Source organism: Neodiprion pinetum, chromosome 4 (assembly GCF_021155775.2).
Source record: "Neodiprion pinetum isolate iyNeoPine1 chromosome 4, iyNeoPine1.2, whole genome shotgun sequence".
NCBI lineage: Eukaryota > Metazoa > Arthropoda > Insecta > Hymenoptera > Diprionidae > Neodiprion > Neodiprion pinetum.
Window position 1 is genome coordinate 19,581,230 of NC_060235.2, and position 14,716 is coordinate 19,595,945.

The 14,716-nt window shown below is 34.1% G+C and overlaps 1 protein-coding gene across 1 annotated transcript in view; it reads left to right on the plus strand.

The window, feature by feature from the left end:
* Positions 1-14,716, plus strand: part of LOC124216988 (elongation factor-like GTPase 1) — a 104,896-nt gene that overhangs the window by 54,774 nt on the left and 35,406 nt on the right. The window lies entirely within an intron of this gene.

Sequence of the window (14,716 nt, forward strand, 5' to 3'; positions counted from 1 at the left end):
TTATACCCGGGGAATATTAAACATGTCGGCCGAATATTAACAGGGCATTGCATCGCACATGACGAGTACGTCCGCACACGACTGCTCATCGATACACACCGATTGTGAGAATCTAGGAAGCTAGTTAAATTCCACCGTTGACAGAGGTATCCGAAGTGAGTTATGATGATGCGAGCGGCAAACGAACAGCGAAAGCCGTTCGCGATTCTCCGTTCCGGTGAAACTCGATTGCAGTATACGATACGTTGTGCACTTCTTTGGACTGCCCGTGGTTCTTCGCCTCTCATACATCTGTCGCGGCACAGATTTCATACCGACATTATCATATCTCGCCTCGACGCCACTTCGTTCTCCGCGGTTGACGTGGGCGTTATGCACTTGACCACGCACCTTGCCGAGAGGAATTACATCCTCCGCTGACCGTTCCAAGCATCCTCGAGTCATCTCACTCTTCGAACAAACTCCGTTGCCCAGCATCGGTCTACGCAACTTGACGTTATATGCTCGGTTGATTTCCCTCGAGGTCGTAAGATACATCTGTAAACTAAATGGAAATGGGCGGATTGCCTGACATCAATTAGCCCTCTTGATACGCACCGTCAAATACTATCGTTTCCCGTATTGACCTTGTACGCACGTTCCTTTCCACCGAGTAACCTTTGGATTCGTTATTTATACGTAGTGATTGGTTTTTATTCGAAATGTCAGTATGACGTTTAAGGGGACAAGAGGAATGATTGATCTGCATCGTATGAGATGGTGCGAAATTCTGTCCATAGTAGTAGTTTTACCTCAACTTTGGACGGAACATTGATGACCGGAGTTTCACTTCTCTGGATCAGGAATTCAATACATAATCCTGATTTTGAATTCTAGAGACTAAGTCACTTACGGACCAAGTGAAAAATCATTACGAACAGGGTTACAGTGATTTTAAACGGTTTGAATATTATTACAAACGGTTTCGAACCAATTTCAACGAGTTTCAAATGATTTTATAACAGTTTAATGTAATCTTAAGCGGTTTTAAAATGATAACCAACGATTCCAAACTATTCTTAACGATTGTTATACGATTTAAAAGTAGTTGAATGTAATTTCAAGTGGTTTTAATATGCTTACAAACGGTCTCGGACTAACTTGAACTAGTTTAAAACGATTTCATAGTGACTTCAAATAATTTCAAGCAGTTTTAAAACAGTCACAAACGATTTCAAACTATTTTCGACTAGTGACAAACGTTTTTAAAGTGAATTTAAATTATTTCAAATGATTTCATACCGGTTAAAACTAATTTCAACATGTTTCGAACGATTTAAAAGTCTTCTAAATTGTTTGAAAACCTTTAGAAAAGGTTTTAAACTAATTTCAATTAGCTCCGAAAGATTTTTGAATTATTCTTAACAGTTTCAGGTGGTTCCCAACTGATTTCAAGCAATTTCTCAGTGATTTCAGACAAATCTAAGCGGATCTATGCGATTTTGGAGCGATTTCAATCGAAAATGGTTTGCGATTTTAACGAGTAAATAACCCCTTGATAAACTCTGCCTAATTCACCCCAGAGACCATCAATGATGAACTTGTCTTTCCCCAACCTTAAGGGGTTATATACAGTTAGAAGGCCGAAAAAAGGCGAATTTTCCAGAATTGTTTCTGAGAAAACTTTTAAATTTATTGATCTAAAAATTTGTACACATATTATGGTATCTTTTAACTGTATTTTAAGGCTCAGTATCAGTAAAAATATTTCTTTGGAAAGAAGCTACAGCTGATCTCCGGGAGCTCCTCTCAAAAAAGACGTTTTGCGGTGACCACTATATCTTTGAACTGGATCCTCAGAAATTAAAAAACCAAACAGATTTCGTTAAAGTAATGTTAAATCTAGTAATTAATCGAAGGAATAAGCAAAACAAATTTTTTTGACAAAATGGGGGTTTTTCAAAAAAAAAAAAAAAATCGATTTTTGACCAAAATTTTGGCCTTAAATTGTTTATAAAAAAAAAAAATATTTATCGGTGAGAAAAAATCTTCGTGTATTTAACAAGCTCGTGTTGAAATTTCAGACTAATCGGTTTAGCCGTTTTCGAGTAATGTTGGTCACCGACTTTGTAAACACCATTTTGAGAAAAACGCGTTTAAAGTTTGGGGAGAGAAAAATAAAAATTTACCTCTCAGGTATAAAAAAAACAGTAACACACTGCTGCTTTACGCATCTAAATATATTAGAAGGATACATTTACAATAGGCAGGTGCATAAAAGAGACAGCGTTTCAGGTAAGCGCTTCCGCTCCGGCCTTGTACTTTCAAGCACTCTGAAATGGCTTTTCAAATTTGCGTGTAACTTTGAAAATATTCACCGGAACGATATGAAATTTTCTGTGCGTATTCTTAAATATACGTACATTAAGAAAATGAAAAAAAAAAAAAAAAAAAACGATTTTTTGAAAATTCCAACCGTATACAACCCCTTAAGACCTTCCAGCTTCTCCTCAAATATCTTCCTGAGTACAATGCTTTTGTACCTATATAATATTTCTCTGATTCTACAACAGTCGCGTTTGGCCCAACGGTGCGCTTCTCCGTGCGTCTTCCTTGGTCGTTCATCCTCCGGCCATCACGGTCCCGTTTTTTACCTTTTTTTTATCTCAGTCTTCTACACAGTCCGAGTACCTACTCGCAAAGTCCCTCTCGCTCGCCTCGGAGGAGAGTGAAGTCGACGTAACGCGGATGGTGGCGACGAGTGATCGGTGAAGGTGACTGACAGTGTGGCTGTTCCCTGCGGGAACGCGAATGATCGGGGACAGTTGACTCTATGTCTTCTTCAATTTCAATCCGGCTATCCATCACTCACGCGGCATTCTCTACTCAACGTGACTGAGCTATTTTCCATCGTTCTGTTACCAGGCAATCATCCAAACTCTAGTTTTAATATATTCCCGATACATGCGTTATCGAGTAGGGAGTCGAGGGCGCATTGCGTGAATTCACCTTGAATTATAATAATCAGGGGCACGGGAATCGGGATTTATTAAATGTTCGGAAAAATACACGTAAGAGTTTAACCATCATTAAACAGTACTCTACCACGTACGAGGAATATACTAAAACCCATCGAACCTCTTTGATCCTTCGACATTTTTGTGCAATCTGCAATAACGCTTCGAGGACGGTTTCTTGTACTCCGAATCAAAAATTCGTATTTTTTTTTTTCTATTATTATTGCTGTTCACACGAGGCGAGAATTAAATTTGGTTTGGTCAGGAGAGCGGATACAGATTCTCCAAATATCAAGACCCGGAAAGAAATACCTTTAAAATGCAATCCATCGAATTATGGACCGATTATACCGAGTTATGTACTTGAGGCGCTCCACAAGGATGCCTAATTATAGGCAATACACGGTACACTCACACTTTGAGCAAAGCTCCGAGTTTCGCCCGGGTAACGTCGGCGACTTGGACGGTCTAAAATCATCCCTATTCTTAGGATGTTTTAATAAAAAAAGAAAAAGAACACACTTGTAAAAATTGGAGCTTGATGGCTTTGTTATTTATAGTTTCAAGAAAATTTTAGAATTTTGTCGTCGAACTTGTGGGTTTTGGGGTGGCGCATCTCCTGACATCACTGTCCAACTTGTAACAGTTTGGAAAAATATTTCTTTTTTTTTTTTGTCAAAAACACCTTTTCGGGTTCAAGGTCGTAGCCAAGTGTGAAAAAAAATTATTGTATCCGAATATACACGAGTATGAACAACAAATTTCATCCTTCGATCATGATATTGCTAATAGAAAATTTATAAAAAAGTTTTGTGATCGAAATACAAAAATCTAGCCAAAAAATCGAATCGGTAAACAAGTTTTCAAGATTTTATAAAGATTTCATTTCGATCGGATGAAAAATGACCGAAGAATCTGCGTCATCGGATTGAAAACGTGGTCGTTCGCTACTTATACGCTCCATGCCGCCATCTTGTTATTAATTTAAGTGAAAAAATTCTGAAATATTCTTGAAACTATAAATAATAAGGCCCTCAAACTGAAATTGCTCCAAGTGTATTAATTTTCTTAGAAAAAAAAAGGTACGAATTTAGATCTTCCAAGCCCTGAAAACCCTGAATTGCCTATAATTAGACAGTCCTATGGGGGCGTATGAATGAAACAACCCGGTATACCTGCAGTAGTTGTGCGAACTTGAACGATTGAAACAAACAATGAATGGTTCGAATTTCAATTGAAACTGTCTAGACCATAATACCGACGGGTCTTTGGTTTTCAACTAGTTATTGAATCATGGCCTGAATAAAAAACTAAATGCATAGAGAAGGTATTATATCTTCGCCAGCGTGGGTACATCAAACAGATTTGCAATACCGCACTTTCATATAATTTCGTAACTCCAGCCGAAAGGGTGGCGTGAAATTGAAACGTACCCGATTTTCAATCACGAATAAGTCTCTATCAAATGGTGTTTTTATCCTCCTACTTTTTTTTTTCTTTTTTTTCCCCCGCCCTCCGTGCTCACAAATTTTTAATTCGCCTCTGTGATGGTTGAATCGATCGCTTTCAATTGTTCCCATTCTAGTGTCGTTCAAAGTCAACAAAATAGACGCTCGCATAATTTACTGAGTTGTTTGATATTTTGAACCATGTGTTTGATTTTTACTGCTCCCAAAAACTCAAAAAAAAAAACAATTTTTGAATGAATATTTCTGATCGATTGGCTATTAGTAAGTTTTCCTGATGAAATGTTTGTTAAAAAACTAAAATTTTGAGACCAAGATGGAAGTGGGCGGGCTTTTCGTTTAGAAGCTACAGACGAAACAACTAATTAAAATGTGAGAAAAATCAGATTGTATATAAATTTGAAAAATATTAATTTATATTTTATCCGGTTTTTCTCAATTTTCAATTATTTTTCCCGCCTGTGCTTCTAAACCAAAAGCTTGTCCACTTCCATTTTGCTATCAGAATTTTCGTTCTCCAGCAAAGAATTCATTAAAAAACTTTGAAGCCAATCGATTAGAGCTATCCGTTCGAAAAATTGTGGTCTCGTGATTTTGGGAGCAGTAAAAATCAAACCCGTGGTCCAAAAATCTAAAACTCAGTAAAAGAGAATGTTTCTGTATGTTACACCATATTTAAAAATAAATAAAATTGCCGATGGCGACGGTCCGACGTATGTCAGTTTGGGGTGGAATGCATCATACATATATTTTTTATACAACTGTATTTAATGCATTACAAATGTAAGCCGCGCGCAGAAGTGAAATTCAGGTACATGTGGGTCATTCCGTTTTTTATTTTTATCCAATATATTATATATATATATATATATATATAATCGCATGTCTAATGGCAAAAAGTTTTAAGCGCCATTTTATGACTTTTTGCTGTTAAAAAAGGCAAAAGGGCTTAATTTTTTTTTTGTCGTAGATAGACTTAAAATATGAAAATATGGTCAGAAACGTTGAAATTGAATAACGGTATATAATTAAGAGCAAACAGTTTTACGTACTGGTAGATAACAACCTTCTGCTACTGATTCAACCATAAAAACCTACGTCGATTAATTCCATAAGGTCGTATCTACCATAAAGAATTTCTTACACTTTTCTTGAGCTCAAGTATAAATTCATCAACTAAAAGCAAAAGGTCGTATGTGCCGATAGATACGACCTTTTGGTCCTGATGAAATTTCAAAAAAATTATACGCCTTTTTGCCAATAAAATCACACTTCTGATGGCTCCGACGTTACTCCACTAGACATGCGACATATATTATATATTATTTTATGATCGTAAAATTGAGGCTCAACGCTTAAAAAAAGTCATTCACAAGGAATTAGATTTTCTCGAAATTGGATAAAAAGGGTAACTTTTTACTTTGGCCGATGGATGTGCTAGTAACAACCTTCATGTGATATAATTCTTTCATAAAAATCGGTCTCCGCGCTGATCGAATATATCCTGATCAGCTCTCATCGCAATCCTTAATTTTTCGATAAGGTTTTATGTGAAGCTGTATGAAACAGAGAACAATTGTACGCGAAATGAATGTTGTTCAGGCGAAACGTTGAGCAGAACATTATATAATCACGCCATAAGGCAGAACGGAAGCGAGCATCTGTTGCTTTTGCAGCCAGAGAGCTTTTGCCTGAAATCTCGCGGCTTAGGTCAACAGTGAAATCCACAACCGCCTGTCTCTCTGGGAATGGGAAACGTTTCACTCGATTCCATGTGTATACAAAGATTCTCCGATAACTGTGAACGTTTTTGCTCGTCAGTCTCATCTTCAACCTGTCGACGTTTATCATTCTGCTTAGACTTTCCTCGCAGCCACGCTTTTGCTACTCGCGCCTTGTTGCTTTAACTTCCTAATAAATCGCTTGTAGAGTCATTATAATCATTAACAGAACTCACGGTGCGAATAGAAATTTAGAAAAAAGGTGAAAAACTAAGAATCTCCGGGAGTGTTTCTTGTACCAATGATAGTGAAGACGAATGAAGAAACGTACCATTTCTATTATGTAATATAAATGAAGCTGACGTAATTCCGATAACATTAGCTAAGATATAAACAATTTGAAACAAGGTTTTTTAATTGGAACGTTCGAAATGATCGCACTATGATGTTTTTTCTACGATTCCAATGTTTTTGAAAAAATTCAGATTCCAAAAATTTGTTTCAAAAACACTCAACAAATTTAGCGTTATAGCAAATATATCCATAACGTGAAAATGTATGTCACGAGCTTAGATTGTAAATCTACAATCAAAAATTTTATTTTTGGTGAATCGGATCGTAAGTTTTTACAACTTGTCCATCGACGCCACTTTTGACTTCCGAAAATGATGGGTCGATACACCAGCACAAGACTTTCTTTTTTTGTGGGCGTGTGTAATAAACCCATTAAAACACTTTAATTATACGATACACGAAATATTTAATCCACAATTTTAATCATAAAAAACGTATACGGAGCAGTCTTGAATTCGAAATTCTTCAGAATTTCAATAACCATAAACCATATCGATAGTAACATCAAAAACAGGTTGTAAATAAATGTTTCGAACGAAAAAATTCAGGGTTTACAGAGGGTCAAACAATGATGTTGTTAATAACTTGCTGGGTGAATAAAGTTGAACGATATTCAGGTTGTCTCGTATTTATTGATGTAAAACGCATAGTTTTTATTGAGACAAAATCGTAACTGGTTCTCACACGAATCCAACAATGAAAAATATGTATGGATAGAGCTTCAGAGACTCCGCATTATGACACTTTTAAACAATTTTCAAAATAACCGTTTTATACAACATAAAAAAATGAAAGCGAAGACAGATGAACCTGAATTGAGTGCAAAAGTGGCATAAATTGAACTTGCGAAATTTCTATGCACGTACATTGTTGGATAAAGTTTTGTGTTTGGGATTAATTATTCGTTGAAACTTCATGATGATAACAACAACAATAATAATAATAATAATGATACTGCGTGGTCATATTTTCTAGATTAGAATAATAGCGTCGAATCTCTGCGGAACTACGTCGTATTCAGTATGATAACCTACTTATTTTTAGACATTTATCGTTAGATATTCCACCGGAGCCTCGATTATTCACGGATTATGAAATTTTGATGTCTTGGCACACAGACATGTCGATAATTAATATGAGCTAAGTAAATGCGGTTGTTTGATTTCGTGTTTATACAGCTAAAATTACTTGAATTCGTTTCTAATCATGAAAAATAAGAATTCCTCTAATAATTCGCCATTTTATACAAAATTTATAGCTTAAACAATTCTTTTTCATTCGAAATTGAATATATTCAAATTGTCGAGATCTCCGAAACAGCAAAGCTAGTACAACCCCTTCATACAGCGTCTATATTTGTTTGAATCTCGTCTTTTTTTTTCTGTTTCTCATATACAATACTCACAATTTTGCAAATTTATAAATCGCTAGAATTTAAGAAAAAATTCGCCACCGAATGCCAGTAGAAATTTGGATTCATCCAGCAAAAATCAATGATACTTTATTGTCTCCATCGTTGGACAAGTGTATTTATTAAAATAACAGTTTAATTAACTTCAGTCCGTTTCGGACAGAGATAAACTAGTCAATCAATAAAATCTCTGTGCGCTAGGCAACCCGGCATATAGATACGCATTGCCATTTGCCCGATACTCCTTGCATATGTGTTGGAGTATTACCGATCGAGTAAACAAGTTGAAATCGTATTTTGCACTTTTCCTCTACTGAGTAATACCTAAAACAATATCAACCCTTGTAAAATATGTAGGGCATTCCGTGTCAACTCGACCCGGTAAATTGATATTTTTTGTTTTTCACGAAATTTTTCTAAAGCAAAATTCGCTACAAGCAATGACTGTCAAAAGTTGTAAAAAATACCCTTATTGTAAAATCTGGAAAAGAAAAATATCAAAAATACTGTATTGTAATCCGATTATTTTGGCACAAGAACAATGACGGTAAATAATATCTTTTCTTTTCTATTGTCTTCTTCATAATCGATATTAGAAAGCAACATTTTTTCGCGTTTCGGTTAAATAAAGAATGTTGTATAAGACGCTCAAACAGAGATCGTTTATCGTGGGTTTTACACCTAAAAATCGGAATAAAATACAGTACTTTTTCGTAATTTTCTTCAGAATTTACAATAAGAGCGTTTTCCGTGACTTTTGAGCGTCATTGGAATTAGGAGATATTTCGGGGAAAAAAATCTTGCTACACCCGCAAAAAGTTTTGGGAAAAACAGAAAAATGAGTGTCAGAACCTGATTGAATTGAAATGGAATACCCCATGGATGTTTTTTTTTTTCAATCAATTCGTCCCACTCACTTTGAGGTTATGGCACGCTAATTTATTGTCAAATTCCGTGTATTCTTGATAATCCTTCATAAGTTTTCTATAATCGCAAATCTGTTACATCCGAAAGTTCGAAAAGCAATTTTATCACTTACCAGGAGAAAAAAGTTGAAAATACAATTTTTTCAATACATTTTTCAACACTTGTAATTTTGTACGCTCGACCATCAGATACTTACAACTTATTACATATACATTGCAATTGTAATGTATATCAAAATGAAGAAAAATGTACATCGACGCTCCTGTTTGAAATCGAATCTAATTCCGGGCTGAATATATTTAAAACATTCGTCCAACGTATTGTAATTTTTTAGAGACACATCAAAGACCTGATCAAGAAACCATCTCATTATACAGCATTCGATATTCAGTCTGTAGAAAATGAGGGAGAAAAAAATGAAAGAAAACAAAAATCGTCTGAGATTCATTTTGCGAAACTCGTCGAATTTTCAAGCAAAATGTGGCCAGTCAATTTTATACAGATATATATTGCGTATGCAACATATAATATTCCCATATATGTATATGTATAAGCAGAAGTATATCATGTACCAATGAGCAGGGTTCATATTCTCCAGATTATTTAGCACTGCAGTTATCGAGATATTTGATTTTAACCAATTTGAATACATCGACTTGTCGGTTTTCCATTTCCTCTCGCGACGGTAATAAAGATTCCCGATATTATCGACGTCTTCAAAGAATTCGTAATTTCATCTTCTCGCCTCTTCTTCTCTAATTCTCCTTCTCCGTTGTATGTATTCCTTACTGTGGAAGATCCGCGTTCCCCGGCTAATACCGCGACTTTAATATCCGTGTAACATAATAACCGTGAGCTATAACGCATGCGTGTGGTTTCATAGATTATACACGCATACTGTATGCCACCTTTCCTCGTACGGCTTTTATTAGAAGAAGGATACGTTATTGTACAAACACAACGTCCTTTATATTGATATAATTGAATCCTCTACAACAAGGTCCAAGTTCATTTTACGATAAATCTATTCTTTCGAAAGTTACCTTTTTTGCGGAGCGTTCGATTCCCTGAAAAAATACGTTCTGGTCTCATCGGTACACTAATGCGTTGACAAGTTATAAAATTCGAAAGTTGAAGAAAAAAAACTTCCCACGTTTTTTAAATGGGAAATAGAAAATCGCGATGAGGTATCTCTAAATACATCATACATCATACATCATACATCGGATAATATCATACATAGTATTAAAGTCCGAAACCAAATTTTGGATGTTCGGATGTTCAGAAAGTGACGTCACCCAAAATTTCTCTTTCTCTTGACGTCATCGATCTAAAATCCGCTAGCCGAATTCCTCAGTCTAGAAACAACCGTGGAGTAAAGCGGACGTATGAAAATCGCGCTCCGCAGATTTCGAATACCGGATTCTCTACCTCCTGGATCTTGCGCTCCGGGTCCGCTTCCTGGTGAAACTCGACTTCCAGGACAAGCACTCCGTCGTTTCTGCGCTCCAGGAAATAAACAAATTGTGTATAAAATCGAGTTGTTAAGGGGGAATATCAGTGTGAAAAAAAAAATCGATTTTTTTTTTTTTTTGGTTAAATAGATAGTTTTGACCTTTAAGAATATGCCTACAAATTTTAAAAGCAATATTCGGCTTAGAAGTATTCGAAATTGGCACCAAGCGTCGACGCTTGTTTTATATTAACATTTAAGTTACATCATTCAATTTTATCCTCTCGAAACTTTAAACGGGTTTTTCTCGAAACCATGTTTTTTGACCTGGTTGACAGCATAACTCTGTCAAATTTTGTCCAATCGACTTCGTTCAAAAAGGATTCTCTTCAGAAAACTTATCGCTATCGTCGCATCGTAGATTTTTTTTTTTTTTTTTTAATCGTTTACTTTTTTTTTAATTCATAATTTACTGCAAATTTTTTGTGTAAAATTCGTTTTTATTTTTTTTTTTTAAATGGCCGCCATTCTTTTTCCTATCAAAATGTTCAAATTTCCTACGATGCTGCGATATCTATACTATTATAATTTCACAATCTTTTTGAATTTTTGAGTTCAGATGCTTGCTGTGGCACTTATGTAGTCATATATTATTGAATCTTGGTGAGCGGTCAATTATATGTATAACGTATTTTTTGTTAACGTTTCGGCCCGGATATGGGCCCTCCTCAGAACGATTAATTTATTTATTTAACTGTCAAGAACAAAATAAATTTTTTATAAGAAAAGTACAATCAGACATTAAATACTATAGATGTAGTACTATTAAGGCTATTGTATATTATAGGTTAGTGAGTACAAATTGATTAATTGTTATGATTGAAAAAAGATAGTCTTAGAGAGTAATTTACCTTTTTATAGGAAGGGGATTAAGATACAAGTCGAATTCATAAAATACAATTTGTCGAGCCAAAGTTCTTCGAGTAACAGTAGTCATTGTCGGCTCCTCCGGTTGTTTAAAGTGTAGGAGTTACAAATTGGAGGTAATTAATGAAAAAAACTATGTATCATCACTGTCTATATGTCAATGTATTAAAAAAGTTTTAAAGAAAAGTTTTTATAGCAGTTAAATTAGTTTACGCAATGTCCAAGAAAGTGGTACTGGTATCATTATGACACTGTTCTCCATGTCTAACAAAAATTTTGTTGAACCGATTGGGTCAACTGGTGAATAACGACTGATGGGAGAAACAAATATGACCCAGAGTGAAGGTGAACCAGATATAAACATATATAAAAAAAACCAAAAAAATTATATAAATAAACCTGTGCCATGGGGACAATAATTTTATGTGTATAGTTAAGGGTAAACAATGTGTGATATGTGGGCGGAGATTAGCGGTTTGTAAATATTGCTAAGATATTCAACATCTTGTCTGAGGTTAACGGAATTAGTGTGTTACAATATTGCACATTTCTAGTAATAACCTTTTATAATAATTAGGTTCTTCACAGAGGATGTTTGTATTGTCATAGCTAAAAGTATGTTGTTTATTAGTCACATGTTTTGTTAGAGCAGTGTGACGTTCTTCATTCTCTTGTACATTGCGTTGATGTTCTTTGATTCTGGTGTTTAGATGGCGGCCAGTTTGTCCGATCGGACAATAACATAAAATTATTGTCCCCATGGCACAGGTTTATTTATATAATTTTTTTGGTTTTTTTTATATATGTTTATATCTGGTTCACCTTCACTCTGGGTCATATTTGTTTCTCCCATCAGTCGTTATTCACCAGTTGACCCATCGGTTCAACAAAATTTTTGTTAAACATGGAGAACGGGGTCATAATGATCCCAGTACCACTTTCTTGGACATTGCGTAAACTAATTTAACTGCTATAAAAACTTTTCTTTAAAACTTTTTTAATACATTGACATATAGACAGTGATGATACATAGTTTTTTCCATTAATTACCTCCAATTTGTAACTCCTACACTTTAAACAACCGGAGGAGCCGACAATGACTACTGTTACTCGAAGAACTTTGGCTCGACAAATTGTATTTTATGAATTCGACTTGTATCTTAATCCCCTTCCTATAAAAAGGTAAATTACTCTCTAAGACTATCTTTTTTCAATCATAACAATTAATCAATTTGTACTCACTAACCTATAATATACAATAGCCTTAATAGTATCACATCTATAGTATTTAATGTCTGATTGTACTTTTCTTATAAAAAATTTATTTTGTTCTTGACAGTTAAATAAATAAATTCATCGTTCTGAGGAGGGCCCATATCCGGGCCGAAACGTTAACAAAAAATACGTTATACATATAATTGACCGCTCACCAAGATTCAATAATATATTATCCACGAGGTCGAGAATTCTTACCCTTCACTTATGTAGTCAACCGTCGGAAAGTTTTTTTTTTTTTTTTGAGATGCCATTTTGCGACCGCTCCTCTGCTTTATAAAATGTACTAAAAATAAAAAAACAAATTTCCTCGTATACTTCAATGCTTCAATAATAAATACACAAAATCCCAAATAATTCGATCGCGCCGTTTTTTCAAAAAAAAAATTCCCAAAAAATACCTCATTTTTCAGCCTGTCACACTGAAATTCCCCCTTAAGACCTTCTCCGTGTTTGAAATACGTGGAGTTCAATATTTGGAGACGTTATACGACAACGTCAAAATTAACCAGGGCACTCATTAAACTGTCTATGATACTATCCCATTTGTGTACATAGTATGTAATTCCCAAACTCAGAATCATTACAAGACTTGGCTGGTATGTGGAATGTAATGTAATTATTTCCACATCACTTTGAACGTCTGTAACCTTGAATTTTACTGTCTGATGGTTTAGATATAAATTTTCTTTGATATGTAACACGTTTCAAGCCGTCGTCGTCGTCTGATACGTGTATGCTTAAAAATCGCGGTAGCATACGACATCGATCAATCCAAAGACGTTGCACGTCTAACAGAATTTATTTTTAGTTTAAATTTGAACGATTTTAATTGCAATTTTGTTATCTGCGAGATGTTGAGCAAAAATTTCCATCCAAAAATTTGCGACGAAAAGCTTCCGGGGTTTTTAATAACTCGCGCTTTTCTGAATATGCATGAAAAAATCATACGATTCATGTTCGATTTTTTCATCGCCGTATAGGTAAATATTCTGTTTTAGTTACGGTAACTAAGTACGTGTAATTAATGAAAACTAATTCAGTAGATTCCTGGTTTTTTTTTTTTTTGTATCTTCTTCCGTCAACTTTCAACGAAATTCTATCTAATACTATTTATTTCATATCCTTCTTATTTATATTTCTCTCGCTTCTCGTTCAGAATTATTTCGCGATTTGTTCAGCGTAACATTTTCACCGTTGATCGTAGCTAACCCGTTTCGTTACAAACGGATATATTATATGTGCGTATATTAAAACCTATGCAAACGCGTAAAATACAATTTCTGAATAGGGTATATGTAGATTGAAGGTATAGGTGGAAGGTGTATACAATTATACATGTATATTTTATTACGTTATATATTATAATAGTGAATCGTGTCGTATAATAATAATGACAATAATAATAAAATAACTGCAGTGATAGCAGTAATAATAGCAATAATAATTATAATCATGGTGATAATAATAACTACAACGATACTGATATCGATAATAGCAATAATAATAATAATAACAACAACATCATTATCAACAACAACGGGAATAATTAAGATTGATATTACCTAATAACTTTAATAATAACGATCATCGCTATTAACCGTGACAACTATGATTTATATTACATAACATCTAAATCTATACCGTAATAATAGTAATAATAATAATAATAATAATAATAATAATAATAATAATAATAATAATAATAATAATAATAATAATAATAATAATAATAATAATAATAATAATAATAATAATAATAATAATAATAATAATCGACAGTATTTTTAATATGTATGCTTATAATGTATCGATATAACAATAATAATGATAATAATAATAACGTATGATATAACAATAAATGGTAAAAAGAAAATAATAATTATCATTACAGGACATGATTTTAATAATGCTGATAATAAGTGTTATTATTATACAATAATGGCAATATAATATAGATATTTGCAATAATTATTATAAAATAGATGAAAAATAATCAATCGGTAAACGGTCTGTCTATACATTCTATGTACAAGTAAGAAGCTTTTATTTTTAATTTTTTTTTTTTTCAATTAAACTTTTTGTTCTCTTTTGTTGTATTTTTTCCGTCTTTTTCTCATTTCCGTTTTCAAACTTTCTTCTCGCGAATTTTGAAGATAAGAGAGGCGCACTGCAGCTCCGTGTTT